Source organism: Balaenoptera physalus (genome assembly GCF_965194825.1).
Source record: "Balaenoptera physalus genome assembly, chromosome: 11".
NCBI lineage: Eukaryota > Metazoa > Chordata > Mammalia > Artiodactyla > Balaenopteridae > Balaenoptera > Balaenoptera physalus.
Genome location: NC_138896.1, coordinates 48,973,536 through 48,990,280, shown reverse-complemented (window position 1 = coordinate 48,990,280; position 16,745 = coordinate 48,973,536).

Genomic DNA, 16,745 nt, shown 5'->3' with positions numbered 1-16,745 from the left:
CTAACGTTCCTCTTGTATCATGCCACTTCTTGGCATGCAGCAGATTCCTTGTAGCCTTATTCAGTGTGGTTCTGGAGCTCTAGGAAGCATTCCAGGTCTCTTAGTACAGGCGGGTCTGTACTAGGATGAGAAAACTACAGGCAGGATGGCCTGTGTGTTTGGTGAGTTGTCAGCAGTGCACCACTGGGAACAGCTAGATGCCGAGACATGGGAAGTGATTGGCTTCTTTTCTTACACTCCAGGAAGTAGTCAGTTGAAACAACTCAAGTATCTCCCTTCTAAAGCACCTTGGAAGTACAACGTAGAGAAAGAAAGAGCAGAGACAAGGCTCTGTGGGCCCTTTTGTATATAAGGCTTGAAGGGAAACTTTATGTTCCTCATAGGGATTTAGAGAGTTGCGGGCTCAATTCTCCCTGAGAAACACTGTAGTTGAACATGTTCTCTTCATAGCACAGTTGCCTTTGTGATGACAAGTGAGTTTCTAGGAAAGAAATATGCAGGTTGCCATTCTTTGGTAGCTGCTCATCCTTCCGTAATCTGTAGTGAATGGGTGACCCCATTGAACACTAGCCTCAAGCTAACATTCCTGTTGTATCATGCCGCAGGTTGCAGGCAGCAGAATCCATGTAGCGTTATTCATTGTGGTTCTGGAGCTCTAGGTAGCATTCCAGGTCTCTTAGTACTGGCGGGTCAACACTAGGATGAGAAATGTATTAGAAGGACAGCCTGTGTGTTTGGGCCTTGGTCAGCAATGCAGCTTTGGGAAGAGCTAGATGCCGAGTGAGAGGCTATGAAGGGCTTCTTTGGTTAAACCTCTACATTTTTGCAAGTTGAAAGAACTCATGTATCTCCCTTCTAAAGCACCTTGGAGGTACAAAGTAGAGAAAGAATCAGCAAGGTCAATGCTCTGCTGGCCCCTTTGAAGATAAGTCTTGAAGGGAAACTTCATTTTCCTCTTTGGGATTTAGAGAGTTGGGGGCTCAATTCTCCCTGAGAAACACTGTAGTTGCACGTGTTCCCTTCATAGCACAATTGCCTTTGTGACGACAAGTGAGTTTCTAGGAAAGAAACTCGGAGTTTGCCATTCTTTGCTGGTGCTCGTCGTTTGGTAATCTTCAGTGAATTGGTGACCCCGTTTGAGCACTAACCTCAAGCTAACGTTCCTCTTGTATCATGCCACTTGTTGCCATGCAGCACAATCCTTGTAGCCTTATTCAGTGTGGTTCTGGAGCTCTAGGTAGCATTCCAGGTCTCTTAGTACAGGCGGGTCTGTACTAGGATGAGAAAACTACAGGCAGGATGGCCTGTGTGTTTGGTGAGTTGTCAGCAGTGCACCACTGGGAACAGCTAGATGCCGAGTCATGGGAAGTGATTGGCTTCTTTTCTTACACTCCAGGAAGTAGTCAGTTGAAACAACTCAAGTATCTCCCTTCTAAAGCACCTTGGAAGTACAACGTAGAGAAAGAAAGAGCAGAGACAAGGCTCTGTGGGCCCTTTTGTATATAAAGCTTGAAGGGAAACTTTATGTTCCTCATAGGGATTTAGAGAGTTGCGGGCTCAATTCTCCCTGAGAAACACTGTAGTTGAACATGTTCTCTTCATAGCACAGTTGCCTTTGTGATGACAAGTGAGTTTCTAGGAAAGAAATATGCAGGTTGCCATTCTTTGGTAGCTGCTAATCCTTCCGTAATCTGTAGTGAATGGGCGACCCCATTGAACACTAGCCTCAAGCTAACATTCCTGTTGTATCATGCCCCAGGTTGCAGGCAGCAGAATCCATGTAGCGTTATTCATTGTGGTTCTGGAGCTCTAGGTAGCATTCCAGGTCTCTTAGTACTGGCGGGTCAACACTAGGATGAGCAATGTATTAGAAGGACAGCCTGTGTGTTTGGGCCTTGGTCAGCAATGCAGCTTTGGGAAGAGCTAGATGCCGAGTGGGAGGCTATGAAGGGCTTCTTTGGTTAAACCTCTACATTTTTGCAAGTTGAAAGAACTCATGTATCTCCCTTCTAAAGCACCTTGGAGGTACAAAGTAGAGAAAGAATCAGCAAGGTCAATGCTCTGCTGGCCCCTTTGAAGATAAGTCTTGAAGGGAAACTTCATTTTCCTCTTTGGGATTTAGAGAGTTGGGGGCTCAATTCTCCCTGAGAAACACTGTAGTTGCACGTGTTCCCTTCATAGCACAATTGCCTTTGTGACGACAAGTGAATTTCTAGGAAAGAAACTCGGAGTTTGGCATTCTTTGATGGTGCTCATCCTTTGGTAATCTTCAGTGAATTGGTGACCCCGTTTGAGCACTAGCCTCAAGCTAACGTTCCTCTTGTATCATGCCACTTGTTGCCATGCAGCACAATCCTTGTAGCCTTATTCAGTGTGGTTCTGGAGCTCTAGGAAGCATTCCAGGTCTCTTAGTACAGGCGGGTCTGTACTAGGATGAGAAAACTACAGGCAGGATGGCCTGTGTGTTTGGTGAGTTGTCAGCAGTGCACCACTGGGAACAGCTAGATGCCGAGTCATGGGAAGTGATTGGCTTCTTTTCTTACACTCCAGGAAGTAGTCAGTTGAAACAACTCAAGTATCTCCCTTCTAAAGCACCTTGGAAGTACAACGTAGAGAAAGAAAGAGCAGAGACAAGGCTCTGTGGGCCCTTTTGTATATAAAGCTTGAAGGGAAACTTTATGTTCCTCATAGGGATTTAGAGAGTTGCGGGCTCAATTCTCCCTGAGAAACACTGTAGTTGCACATGTTCTCTTCATAGCACAGTTGCCTTTGTGATGACAAGTGAGTTTCTAGGAAAGAAATATGGAGGTTGCCATTCTTTGGTAGCTGCTCATCCTTCCGTAATCTGTAGTGAATGGGCGACCCCAAAGAACACTCGCCTCAAGCTAACGTTCCTCTTGTATCATGCCGCAGGTTGCAGGCAGCAGAATCCATGTAGCGTTATTCATTGTGGTTCTTGAGCTCTAGGTAGCATTCCAGGTCTCTTAGGACTGGCGGGTCAACACTAGGATAGGCAACGTATTAGAAGGACGGCCTGTGTGTTTGGGCCTTTGTGAGCAATGCAGCTTTTGGGAAGAGCTAGATGCCGAGTCACAGGCTGTGAAGGGCTTCTTTGCTTAAACATCTACATTTTTGCAAGTTGAAAGAACTCATGTATCTCCCTTCTAAAGCACCTTGGAGGTACAAAGTAGAGAAAGAATCAGCAAGGTCAATGCTCTGCTGGCCCCTTTGAAGATAAGTCTTGAGGGAAACTTCATTTTCCTCTTTGGGATTTAGAGAGTTGGGGGCTCAATTCTCCCTGAGAAACACTGTAGTTGCACGAGTTCCCGTCATAGCACAAATGCCTTTGTGACGACAAGTGAGTTTCTAGGAAAGAAACTCGGAGTTTGCCATTCTTTGCTGGTGCTCGTCCTTTGGTAATCTTCAGTGAATTGGTGACCCCGTTTGAGCACTAGCGTCAAGCTAACGTTCCTCTTGTATCATGCCACTTCTTGGCATGCAGCAGATTCCTTGTAGCCTTATTCAGTGTGGTTCTGGAGCTCTAGGAAGCATTCCAGGTCTCTTAGTACAGGCGGGTCTGTACTAGGATGAGAAAACTACAGGCAGGATGGCCTGTGTGTTTGGTGAGTTTTCAGCAGTGCACCACTGGGAACAGCTAGATGCCGAGGCATGGGAAGTGATTGGCTTCTTTTCTTACACTCCAGGAAGTAGTCAGTTGAAACAACTCAAGTATCTCCCTTCTAAAGCACCTTGGAAGTACAACGTAGAGAAAGAAAGAGCAGAGACAAGGCTCTGTGGGCCCTTTTGTATATAAAGCTTGAAGGGAAACTTTATGTTCCTCATAGGGATTTAGAGAGTTGCGGGCTCAATTCTCCCTGAGAAACACTGTAGTGGAACATGTTCTCTTCATAGCACAGTTGCCTTTGTGATGACAAGTGAGTTTCTAGGAAAGAAATATGCAGGTTGCCATTCTTTGGTAGCTGCTCATCCTTCCGTAATCTGTAGTGAATGGGCGACCCCATTGAACACTAGCCTCAAGCTAACTTTCCTGTTGTATCATGCCGCAGGTTGCAGGCAGCAGAATCCATGTAGCGTTATTCATTGTGGTTCTGCAGCTCTGGGTAGCATTCCAGGTCTCTTAGTACTGGCGGGTCAACACTAGGATGAGCAATGTATTAGAAGGACAGCCTGTGTGTTTGGGCCTTGGTCAGCAATGCAGCTTTGGGAAGAGCTAGATGCCGAGTCAGAGGCTATGAAGGGCTTCTTTGGTTAAACCTCTACATTTTTGCAAGTTGGAAGAACTCATGTATCTCCCTTCTAAAGCACCTTGGAGGTACAAAGTAGAGAAAGAATCAGCAAGGTCAATGCTCTGCTGGCCCCTTTGAAGATAAGTCTTGAAGGGAAACTTCATTTTCCTCTTTGGGATTTAGAGAGTTGGGGGCTCAATTCTCCCTGAGAAACACTGTAGTTGCACGTGTTCCCTTCATAGCACAATTGCCTTTGTGACGACAAGTGAGTTTCTAGGAAAGAAACTCGGAGTTTGCCATTCTTTGCTGGTGCTCATCCTTTGGTAATCTTCAGTGAATTGGTGACCCCGTTTGAGCACTAGCGTCAAGCTAACGTTCCTCTTGTATCATGCCACTTGTTGGCATGCAGCAGATTCCTTGTAGCCTTATTCAGTGTGGTTCTGGAGCTCTAGGAAGCATTCCAAGTCTCTTAGTACAGGCGTGTCTGTACTAGGATGAGAAAACTACAGGCAGGATGGCCTGTGTGTTTGGTGAGTTGTCAGCAGTGCACCACTGGGAACAGCTAGATGCCGAGACATGGGAAGTGATTGGCTTCTTTTCTTACACTCCAGAAAGTAGTCAGTTGAAACAACTCAAGTATCTCCCTTCTAAAGCACCTTGGAAGTACAACGTAGAGAAAGAAACAGCAGAGACAAGGCTCTGTGGGCCCTTTTGTATATAAGGCTTGAAGGGAAACTTTATGTTCCTCATAGGGATTTAGATAGTTGCGGGCTCAATTCTCCCTGAGAAACACTGTAGTTGAACATGTTCTCTTCATAGCACAGTTGCCTTTGTGATGACAAGTGAGTTTCTAGGAAAGAAATATGCAGGTGGCCATTCTTTGGTAGCTGCTCATCCTTCCGTAATCTGTAGTGAATCGGCGACCCCATTGAACACTAGCCTGAAGCTAACTTTCTTGTTGTATCATGCCGCAGGTTGCAGGCAGCAGAATCCATGTAGCGTTATTCATTGTGGTTCTGGAGCTCTAGGTAGCATTCCAGGTCTCTTAGTACTGGCGGGTCAACACTAGGATGAGAAATGTATTAGAAGGACAGCCTGTGTGTTTGGACCTTGGTCAGCAATGCAGCTTTGGGAAGAGCTAGATGCCGAGTGAGAGGCTATGAAGGGCTTCTTTGGTTAAACCTCTACATTTTTGCAAGTTGAAAGAACTCATGTATCTCCCTTCTAAAGCACCTTGGAGGTACAAAGTAGAGAAAGAATCAGCAAGGTCAATGCTCTGCTGGCCCCTTTGAAGATAAGTCTTGAAGGGAAACTTCATTTTCCTCTTTGGAATTTAGAGAGCTGGGGGCTCAATTCTCCCTGAGAAACACTGTAGTTGCACGTGTTCCCTTCATAGCACAATTGCCTTTGTGACGACAAGTGAGTTTCTAGGAAAGAAACTCGGAGTTTGCCATTCTTTGCTGGTGCTCGTCCTTTGGTAATCTTCAGTGAATTGGTGACCCCGTTTGAGCACTAGCTTCAAGCTAACGTTCCTTTTGTATCATGCCACTTGTTGTCATGCAGCACAATCCTTGTAGCCTTATTCAGTGTGGTTCTGGAGCTCTAGGAAGCATTCCAGGTCTCTTAGTACTGGCGGATCTGCTCGACGATGAGAAACGTACAAGAAGGATGGCCTGTGTGTTTGGGGAGTTGTGAGCAGTGCACCCTTAGGAACAGCTAGATGTCGAGACATGGGATGTGAAGGGCTTTTTTGTGAAACCTGTAGAATGTGGCAACTTGAAACAACTCAAGTATCTCCCTTCGAAAGCACGTTGGAGGTACTAAATAGAGGAAGAAGCATGAGAGTCAGGGCTCTGCGGGCCATTTTGAATATAAGGCTGAAGGGAAACTTTATATTCCTCATTGGCCTTTAGAGAGTTTTGGGCTCAGTTCTCCCTGAGAAACTCTTTACTTGCGCATGTTCTCTTCATAGCACAATTGGCTTAGTGATGACAAGTGAGTTTCTAGGAAAGAAACTTGGAGGTTGCCATTCTTTGGTAGCTGCTCATCCTTCAGTAATCTGTAGTGAATGGGCGACCCCAAAGAACACTAGCCTCAAGCTAACGTTCCTCTTATTTCACACCACACTTTGGCATGCAGCAGAATCCATGTAGCGTTATTCAGTGTGGTTTTGAGCTCTAGGAAGCATTCCAGGTCTCTTAGTACAGGCGGGTCTGTACCAGGATGAGAAAACTACAGGCAGGATTGCCTGTGTGTTTGGTGAGTTGTGAGCAGTGCACCACTGGGAACAGCTAGATGCCGAGTCATGGGAAGTGATTGGCTTCTTTTCTTAGATTCCAGAAGGTAGTAAATTGAAACAACTCAAGTATCTCCCTTCTAAAGCACCTTGGAAGTACAACGTAGAGAAAGAAACAGCAGAGACAAGGCTCTGTGGGCCCTTTTGTATATAAGGCTTGAAGGGAAACTTTATGTTCCTCATTGGGATTTAGAGAGTTGCGGGCTCAATTCTCCCTGAGAAACACTGTAGTTGCACATGTTCTCTTCATAGCAGAGTTGTCTTTGTGATGACAAGTGAGTTTCTAGGAAAGAAATATGGAGGTTGCCATTCTTTGGCAGCTGCTCATCCTTCCGTAATCTGTAGTGAATGGGCGACCCCAAAGAACACTCGCCTCAAGCTAACGTTCCTCTTGTATCATGCCGCAGGTTGCAGGCAGCAGAATCCATGTAGCGTTATTCATTGTGGTTCTTGAGCTCTAGGTAGCATTCCAGGTCTCTTAGGACTGGCGGGTCAACACTAGGATAGGCAACGTATTAGAAGGACGGCCTGTTTGTTTGGGCCTTTGTGAGCAATGCAGCTTTTGGGAAGAGCTAGATGCCGAGTCACAGGCTGTGAAGGGCTTCTTTGCTTAAACATCTACATTTTTGCAAGTTGAAAGAACTCATATATCTCCCTTCTAAAGCACCTTGGAGGTACAAAGTAGAGAAAGAATCAGCAAGGTCAATGCTCTGCTGGCCCCTTTGAAGATAAGTCTTGAGGGAAACTTCATTTTCCTCTTTGGGATTTAGAGAGTTGGGGGCTCAATTCTCCCTGAGAAACACTGTAGTTGCACGAGTTCCCGTCATAGCACAAATGCCTTTGTGACGACAAGTGAGTTTCTAGGAAAGAAACTCGGAGTTTGCCATTCTTTGCTGGTGCTCGTCCTTTGGTAATCTTCAGTGAATTGGTGACCCCGTTTGAGCACTAGCGTCAAGCTAACGTTCCTCTTGTATCATGCCACTTGTTGGCATGCAGCAGATTCCTTGTAGCCTTATTCAGTGTGGTTCTGGAGCTCTAGGAAGCATTCCAGGTCTCTTAGTACAGGCGGGTCTGTACCAGGATGAGAAAACTACAGGCAGGATTGCCTGTGTGTTTGGTGAGTTGTGAGCAGTGCACCACTGGGAACAGCTAGATGCCGAGTCATGGGAAGTGATTGGCTTCTTTTCTTAGATTCCAGAAGGTAGTCAGTTGAAACAACTCAAGTATCTCCCTTCTAAAGCACCTTGGAAGTACAACGTAGAGAAAGAAACAGCAGAGACAAGGCTCTGTGGGCCCTTTTGTATATAAGGCTTGAAGGGAAACTTTATGTTCCTCATAGGGATTTAGGTAGTTGCGGGCTCAATTCTCCCTGAGAAACACTGTAGTTGAACATGTTCACTTCATAGCACAGTTGCCTTTGTGATGACAAGTGAGTTTCTAGGAAAGAAATATGCAGGTTGCCATTCTTTGGTAGCTGCTCATCCTTCCGTAATCTGTAGTGAATGGGCGACCCCATTGAACACTAGCCTCAAGCTAACATTCCTGTTGTATCATGCCACAGGTTGCAGGCAGCAGAATCCATGTAGCGTTATTCATTGTGGTTCTGGAGCTCTAGGTAGCATTCCAGGTCTCTTAGTACTGGCGGGTCAACACTAGGATGAGCAATGTATTAGAAGGACAGCCTGTGTGTTTGGGCCTTGGTCAGCAATGCAGTTTTGGGAAGAGCTAGATGCCGAGTCAGAGGCTATGAAGGGCTACTTTGGTTAAACCTCTACATTTTTGCAAGTTGAAAGAACTCATGTATCTCCCTTCTAAAACACCTTGGATGTACAATGTAGAGATAGAATCAGCAAGGTCAATGCTCTGCTGGCCCCTTTGAAGATAAGTCTTGAAGGGAAACTTCATTTTCCTCTTTGGGATTTAGAGAGTTGGGGGCTCAATTCTCCCTGAGAAACACTGTAGTTGCACGTGTTCCCTTCATAGCACAATTGCCTTTGTGACGACAAGTGAGTTTCTAGGAAAGAAACTCGGAGTTTGCCATTCTTTGCTGGTGCTCGTCCTTTGGTAATCTTCAGTGAATTGGTGACCCCGTTTGAGCACTAGCTTCAAGCTAACGTTCCTTTTGTATCATGCCACTTGTTGCCATGCAGCACAATCCTTGTAGCCTTATTCAGTGTGGTTCTGGAAATCTAGGAAGCATTCCAGGTCTCTTAGTACTGGCGGATCTGCTCGACGATGAGAAACGTACAAGAAGGATGGCCTGTGTGTTTGGGGAGTTGTGAGCAGTGCACCCTTGGGAACAGCTAGATGTCGAGACATGGGAGGTGAAGGGCTTTTTTGTGAAACCTGTAGAATGTGGCAACTTGAAACAAGTCAAGTATCTCCCTTCGAAAGCACGTTGGAGGTACTAAATAGAGGAAGAAACATGAGAGTCAGGGCTCTGCGGGCCATTTTGAATATAAGGCTGAAGGGAAACTTTATATTCCTCATTGGCCTTTAGAGAGTTTTGGGCTCAGTTCTCCCTGAGAAACTCTTTACTTGCGCATGTTCTCTTCATAGCACAATTGGCTTAGTGATGACAAGTGAGTTTCTAGGAAAGAAACTTGGAGGTTGCCATTCTTTGGTAGCTGCTCATCCTTCAGTAATCTGTAGTGAATGGGCGACCCCAAAGAACACTAGCCTCAAGCTAACGTTCCTCTTATTTCACACCACACTTTGGCATGCAGCAGAATCCATGTAGCGTTATTCAGTGTGGTTTTGAGCTCTAGGAAGCATTCCAGGTCTCTTAGTACAGGCGGGTCTGTACCAGGAAGAGAAAACTACAGGCAGGATTGCCTGTGTGTTTGGTGAGTTGTGAGCAGTGCACCACTGGGAACAGCTAGATGCCGAGTCATGGGAAGTGATTGGCTTCTTTTCTTAGATTCCAGAAGGTAGTAAATTGAAACAACTCAAGTATCTCCCTTCTAAAGCACCTTGGAAGTACAACGTAGAGAAAGAAACAGCAGAGACAAGGCTCTGTGGGCCCTTTTGTATATAAGGCTTGAAGGGAAACATTATGTTCCTCATTGGGATTTAGAGAGTTGCGGGCTCAATTCTCCCTGAGAAACACTGTAGTTGCACATGTTCTCTTCATAGCAGAGTTGTCTTTGTGATGACAAGTGAGTTTCTAGGAAAGAAATATGGAGGTTGCCATTCTTTGGTAGCTGCTCATCCTTCCTTAATCTGTAGTGAATGGGCGACCCCAAAGAACACTCGCCTCAAGCTAACGTTCCTCTTGTATCATGCCGCAGGTTGCAGGCAGCAGAATCCATGTAGCGTTATTCATTGTGGTTCTTGAGCTCTAGGTAACATTCCAGGTCTCTTAGGACTGGCGGGTCAACACTAGGATAGGCAACGTATTAGAAGGACGGCCTGTGTGTTTGGGCCTTTGTGAGCAATGCAGCTTTTGGGAAGAGCTAGATGTCGAGTCACAGGCTGTGAAGGGCTTCTTTGCTTAAACATCTACATTTTTGCAAGTTGAAAGAACTCATATATCTCCCTTCTAAAGCACCTTGGAGGTACAAAGTAGAGAAAGAATCAGCAAGGTCAATGCTCTGCTGGCCCCTTTGAAGATAAGTCTTGAGGGAAACTTCATTTTCCTCTTTGGGATTTAGAGAGTTGGGGGCTCAATTCTCCCTGAGAAACACTGTAGTTGCACGAGTTCCCGTCATAGCACAAATGCCTTTGTGACGACAAGTGAGTTTCTAGGAAAGAAACTCGGAGTTTGCCATTCTTTGCTGGTGCTCGTCCTTTGGTAATCTTCAGTGAATTGGTGACCCCGTTTGAGCACTAGCGTCAAGCTAACGTTCCTCTTGTATCATGCCACTTGTTGGCATGCAGCAGATTCCTTGTAGCCTTATTCAGTGTGGTTCTGGAGCTCTAGGAAGCATTCCAGGTCTCTTAGTACAGGCGGGTCTGTACCAGGATGAGAAAACTACAGGCAGGATTGCCTGTGTGTTTGGTGAGTTGTGAGCAGTGCACCACTGGGAACAGCTAGATGCCGAGTCATGGGAAGTGATTGGCTTCTTTTCTTAGATTCCAGAAGGTAGTCAGTTGAAACAACTCAAGTATCTCCCTTCTAAAGCACCTTGGAAGTACAACGTAGAGAAAGAAACAGCAGAGACAAGGCTCTGTGGGCCCTTTAGTATATAAGGCTTGAAGGGAAACTTTATGTTCCTCATAGGGATTTAGGTAGTTGCGGGCTCAATTCTCCCTGAGAAACACTGTAGTTGAACATGTTCTCTTCATAGCACAGTTGCCTTTGTGATGACAAGTGAGTTTCTAGGAAAGAAATATGCAGGTTGCCATTCTTTGGTAGCTGCTCATCCTTCCGTAATCTGTAGTGAATGGGCGACCCCATTGAACACTAGCCTCAAGCTAACATTCCTGTTGTATTATGCCACAGGTTGCAGGCAGCAGAATCCATGTAGCGTTATTCATTGTGGTTCTGGAGCTCTAGGTAGCATTCCAGGTCTCTTAGTACTGGCGGGTCAACACTAGGATGAGCAATGTATTAGAAGGACAGCCTGTGTGTTTGGGCCTTGGTCAGCAATGCAGTTTTGGGAAGAGCTAGATGCCGAGTCAGAGGCTATGAAGGGCTTCTTTGGTTAAACCTCTACATTTTTGGAAGTTGAAAGAACTCATGTATCTCCCTTCTAAAACACCTTGGATGTACAATGTAGAGATAGAATCAGCAAGGTCAATGCTCTGCTGGCCCCTTTGAAGATAAGTCTTGAAGGGAAACTTCATTTTCCTCTTTGGGATTTAGAGAGTTGGGGGCTCAATTCTCCCTGAGAAACACTGTAGTTGCACGTGTTCCCTTCATAGCACAATTGCCTTTGTGACGACAAGTGAGTTTCTAGGAAAGAAACTCGGAGTTTGCCATTCTTTGCTAGTGCTCGTCCTTTGGTAATCTTCAGTGAATTGGTGACCCCGTTTGAGCACTAGCTTCAAGCTAACGTTCCTTTTGTATCATGCCACTTGTTGCCATGCAGCATAATCCTTGTAGCCTTATTCAGTGTGGTTCTGGAAATCTAGGAAGCATTCCAGGTCTCTTAGTACTGGCGGATCTGCTCGACGATGAGAAACGTACAAGAAGGATGGCCTGTGTGTTTGGGGAGTTGTGAGCAGTGCACCCTTGGGAACAGCTAGATGTCGAGACATGGGAGGTGAAGGGCTTTTTTGTGAAACCTGTAGAATGTGGCAACTTGAAACAAGTCAAGTATCTCCCTTCGAAAGGACGTTGGAGGTACTAAATAGAGGAAGAAACATGAGAGTCAGGGCTCTGCGGGCCATTTTGAATATAAGGCTGAAGGGAAACTTTATATTCCTCATTGGCCTTTAGAGAGTTTTGGGCTCAGTTCTCCCTGAGAAACTCTTTACTTGCGCATGTTCTCTTCATAGCACAATTGGCTTAGTGATGACAAGTGAGTTTCTAGGAAAGAAACTTGGAGGTTGCCATTCTTTGGTAGCTGCTCATCCTTCAGTAATCTGTAGTGAATGGGCGACCCCAAAGAACACTAGCCTCAAGCTAACGTTCCTCTTATTTCACACCACACTTTGGCATGCAGCAGAATCCATGTAGCGTTATTCAGTGTGCTTTTGAGCTCTAGGAAGCATTCCAGGTCTCTTAGTACAGGCGGGTCTGTACCAGGATGAGAAAACTACAGGCAGGATTGCCTGTGTGTTTGGTGAGTTGTGAGCAGTGCACCACTGGGAACAGCTAGATGCCGAGTCATGGGAAGTGATTGGCTTCTTTTCTTAGATTCCAGAAGGTAGTAAATTGAAACAACTCAAGTATCTCCCTTCTAAAGCACCTTGGAAGTACAACGTAGAGAAAGAAACAGCAGAGACAAGGCTCTGTGGGCCCTTTTGTATATAAGGCTTGAAGGGAAACATTATGTTCCTCATTGGGATTTAGAGAGTTGCGGGCTCAATTCTCCCTGAGAAACACTGTAGTTGCACATGTTCTCTTCATAGCAGAGTTGTCTTTGTGATGACAAGTGAGTTTCTAGGAAAGAAATATGGAGGTTGCCATTCTTTGGTAGCTGCTCATCCTTCCGTAATCTGTAGTGAATGGGCGACCCCAAAGAACACTCGCCTCAAGCTAACGTTCCTCTTGTATCATGCCGCAGGTTGCAGGCAGCAGAATCCATGTAGCGTTATTCATTGTGGTTCTTGAGCTCTAGGTAGCATTCCAGGTCTCTTAGGACTGGCGGGTCAACACTAGGATAGGCAACGTATTAGAAGGACGGCCTGTGTGTTTGGGCCTTTGTGAGCAATGCAGCTTTTGGGAAGAGCTAGATGTCGAGTCACAGGCTGTGAAGGGCTTCTTTGCTTAAACATCTACATTTTTGCAAGTTGAAAGAACTCATGTATCTCCCTTCTAAAGCACCTTGGAGGTACAAAGTAGAGAAAGAATCAGCAAGGTCAATGCTCTGCTGGCCCCTTGGAAGATAAGTCTTGAAGGGAAACTTCATTTTCCTCTTTGGGATTTAGAGAGTTGGGGGCTCAATTCTCCCTGAGAAACACTGTAGTTGCACGAGTTCCCGTCATAGCACAAATGCCTTTGTGACGACAAGTGAGTTTCTAGGAAAGAAACTCGGAGTTTGCCATTCTTTGCTGGTGCTCGTCCTTTGGTAATCTTCAGTGAATTGGTGACCCCGTTTGAGCACTAGCGTCAAGCTAACGTTCCTCTTGTATCATGCCACTTGTTGGCATGCATCAGATTCCTTGTAGCCTTATTCAGTGTGGTTCTGGAGCTCTAGGAAGCATTCCAGGTCTCTTAGTACAGGCGGGTCTGTACTAGGATGAGAAAACTACAGGCAGGATGGCCTGTGTGTTTGGTGAGTTGTCAGCAGTGCACCACTGGGAACAGCTAGATGCCGAGTCATGGGAAGTGATTGGCTTCTTTTCTTACACTCCAGGAAGTAGTCAGTTGAAACAACTAAAGTATCTCCCTTCTAAAGCACCTTGGAAGTACAACGTAAAGAAAGAAACAGCAGAGACAAGGCTCTGTGGGCCCTTTTGTATATAAGGCTTGAAGGGAAACTTTATGTTCCTCATAGGGATTTAGGTAGTTGCGGGCTCAATTCTCCCTGAGAAACACAGTAGTTGAACATGTTCTCTTCATAGCACAGTTGCCTTTGTGATGACAAGTGAGTTTCTAGGAAAGAAATATGCAGGTTGCCATTCTTTGGTAGCTGCTCATCCTTCCGTAATCTGTAGTGAATGGGCGACCCCATTGAACACTAGCCTCAAGCTAACTTTCCTGTTGTATCATGCCGCAGGTTGCAGGCAGCAGAATCCATGTAGCGTTATTCATTGTGGTTCTGGAGCTCTAGGTAGCATTCCAGGTCTCTTAGTACTGGCGGGTCAACACTAGGATGAGCAATGTATTAGAAGGACAGCCTGTGTGTTTGGGCCTTGGTCAGCAATGCAGCTTTGGGAAGAGCTAGATGCCGAGTGAGAGGCTATGAAGGGCTTCTTTGGTTAAACCTCTACATTTTTGCAAGTTGGAAGAACTCATGTATCTTCCTTCTAAAGCACCTTGGAGGTACAAAGTAGAGAAAGAATCAGCAAGGTCAATGCTCTGCTGGCCCCTTTGAAGATAAGTCTTGAAGGGAAACTTCATTTTCCTCTTTGGGATTTAGAGAGTTGGGGGCTCAATTCTCCCTGAGAAACACTGTATTTGCACGTGTTCCCTTCATAGCACAATTGCCTTTGTGACGACAAGTGAGTTTCTAGGAAAGAAACTCGGAGTTTGCCATTCTTTGCTGGTGCTCATCCTTTGGTAATCTTCAGTGAATTGGTGACCCCGTTTGAGCACTAGCCTCAAGCTAACGTTCCTCTTGTATCATGCCACTTGTTGCCATGCAGCACAATCCTTGTAGCCTTATTCAGTGTGGTTCTGGAGCTCTAGGAAGCATTCCAGGTCTCTTAGTACAGGCGGGTCTGTACTAGGATGACAAAACTACAGGCAGGATGGCCTGTGTGTTTGGTGAGTTGTCAGCAGTGCACCACTGGGAACAGCTAGATGCCGAGTCATGGGAAGTGATTGGCTTCTTTTCTTACACTCCAGGAAGTAGTCAGTTGAAACAACTCAAGTATCTCCCTTCTAAAGCACCTTGGAAGTACAACGTAGAGAAAGAAAGAGCAGAGACAAGGCTCTGTGGGCCCTTTTGTATATAAAGCTTGAAGGGAAACTTTATGTTCCTCATAGGGATTTAGAGAGTTGCGGGCTCAATTCTCCCTGAGAAACACTGTAGTTGCACATGTTCTCTTCATAGCAGAGTTGTCTTTGTGATGACAAGTGAGTTTCTAGGAAAGAAATATGGAGGTTGCCATTCTTTGGTAGCTGCTCATCCTTCCGTAATCTGTAGTGAATGGGCGACCCCAAAGAACACTCGCCTCAAGCTAACGTTCCTCTTGTATCATGCCGCAGGTTGCAGGCAGCAGAATCCATGTAGCGTTATTCATTGTGGTTCTTGAGCTCTAGGTAGCATTCCAGGTCTCTTAGGACTGGCGGGTCAACACTAGGATAGGCAACGTATTAGAAGGACGGCCTGTGTGTTTGGGCCTTTGTGAGCAATGCAGCTTTTGGGAAGAGCTAGATGCCGAGTCACAGGCTGTGAAGGGCTTCTTTGCTTAAACATCTACATTTTTGCAAGTTGAAAGAACTCATGTATCTCCCTTCTAAAGCACCTTGGAGGTACAAAGTAGAGAAAGAATCAGCAAGGTCAATGCTCTGCTGGCCCCTTTGAAGATAAGTCTTGAGGGAAACTTCATTTTCCTCTTTGGGATTTAGAGAGTTGGGGCTCAATTCTCCCTGACAAACACTGTAGTTGCACGAGTTCCCGTCATAGCACAAATGCCTTTGTGACGACAAGTGAGTTTCTAGGAAAGAAACTCGGAGTTTGCCATTCTTTGCTGGTGCTCGTCCTTTGGTAATCTTCAGTGAATTGGTGACCCCGTTTGAGCACTAGCGTCAAGCTAACGTTCCTCTTGTATCATGCCACTTGTTGGCATGCAGCAGATTCCTTGTAGCCTTATTCAGTGTGGTTCTGGAGCTCTAGGAAGCATTCCAGGTCTCTTAGTACAGGCGGGTCTGTACTAGGATGAGAAAACTACAGGCAGGATGGCCTGTGTGTTTGGTGAGTTGTCAGCAGTGCACCACTGGGAACAGCTAGATGCCGAGACATGGGAAGTGATTGGCTTCTTTTCTTACACTCCAGAAAGTAGTCAGTTGAAACAACTCAAGTATCTCCCTTCTAAAGCACCTTGGAAGTACAAGGTAGAGAAAGAAACAGCAGAGACAAGGCTCTGTGGGCCCTTTTGTATATAAGGCTTGAAGGGAAACTTCATGTTCCTCATAGGGATTTAGATAGTTGCGGGCTCAATTCTCCCTGAGAAACACTGTAGTTGAATATGTTCTCTTCATAGCACAGTTGCCTTTGTGATGACAAGTGAGTTTCTAGGAAAGAAATATGCAGGTGGCCATTCTTTGGTAGCTGCTCATCCTTCCGTAATCTGTAGTGAATCGGCGACCCCATTGAACACTAGCCTGAAGCTAACTTTCTTGTTGTATCATGCCGCAGGTTGCAGGCAGCAGAATCCATGTAGCGTTATTCATTGTGGTTCTGGAGCTCTAGGTAGCATTCCAGGTCTCTTAGTACTGGCGGGTCAACACTAGGATGAGAAATGTATTAGAAGGACAGCCTGTGTGTTTGGGCCTTGGTCAGCAATGCAGCTTTGGGAAGAGCTAGATGCCGAGTGAGAGGCTATGAAGGGCTTCTTTGGTTAAACCTCTACATTTTTGCAAGTTGAAAGAACTCATGTATCTCCCTTCTAAAGCACCTTGGAGGTACAAAGTAGAGAAAGAATCAGCAAGGTCAATGCTCTGCTGGCCCCTTTGAAGATAAGTCTTGAAGGGCAACTTCATTTTCCTCTTTGGGATTTAGAGAGTTGGGGGCTCAATTCTCCCTGAGAAACACTGTAGTTGCACGTGTTCCCTTCATAGCACAATTGCCTTTGTGACGACAAGTGAGTTTCTAGGAAAGAAACTCGGAGTTTGCCATTCTTTGCTGGTGCTCGTCCTTTGGTAATCTTCAGTGAATTGGTGACCCCGTTTGAGCACTAGCTTCAAGCTAACGTTCCTTTTGTAT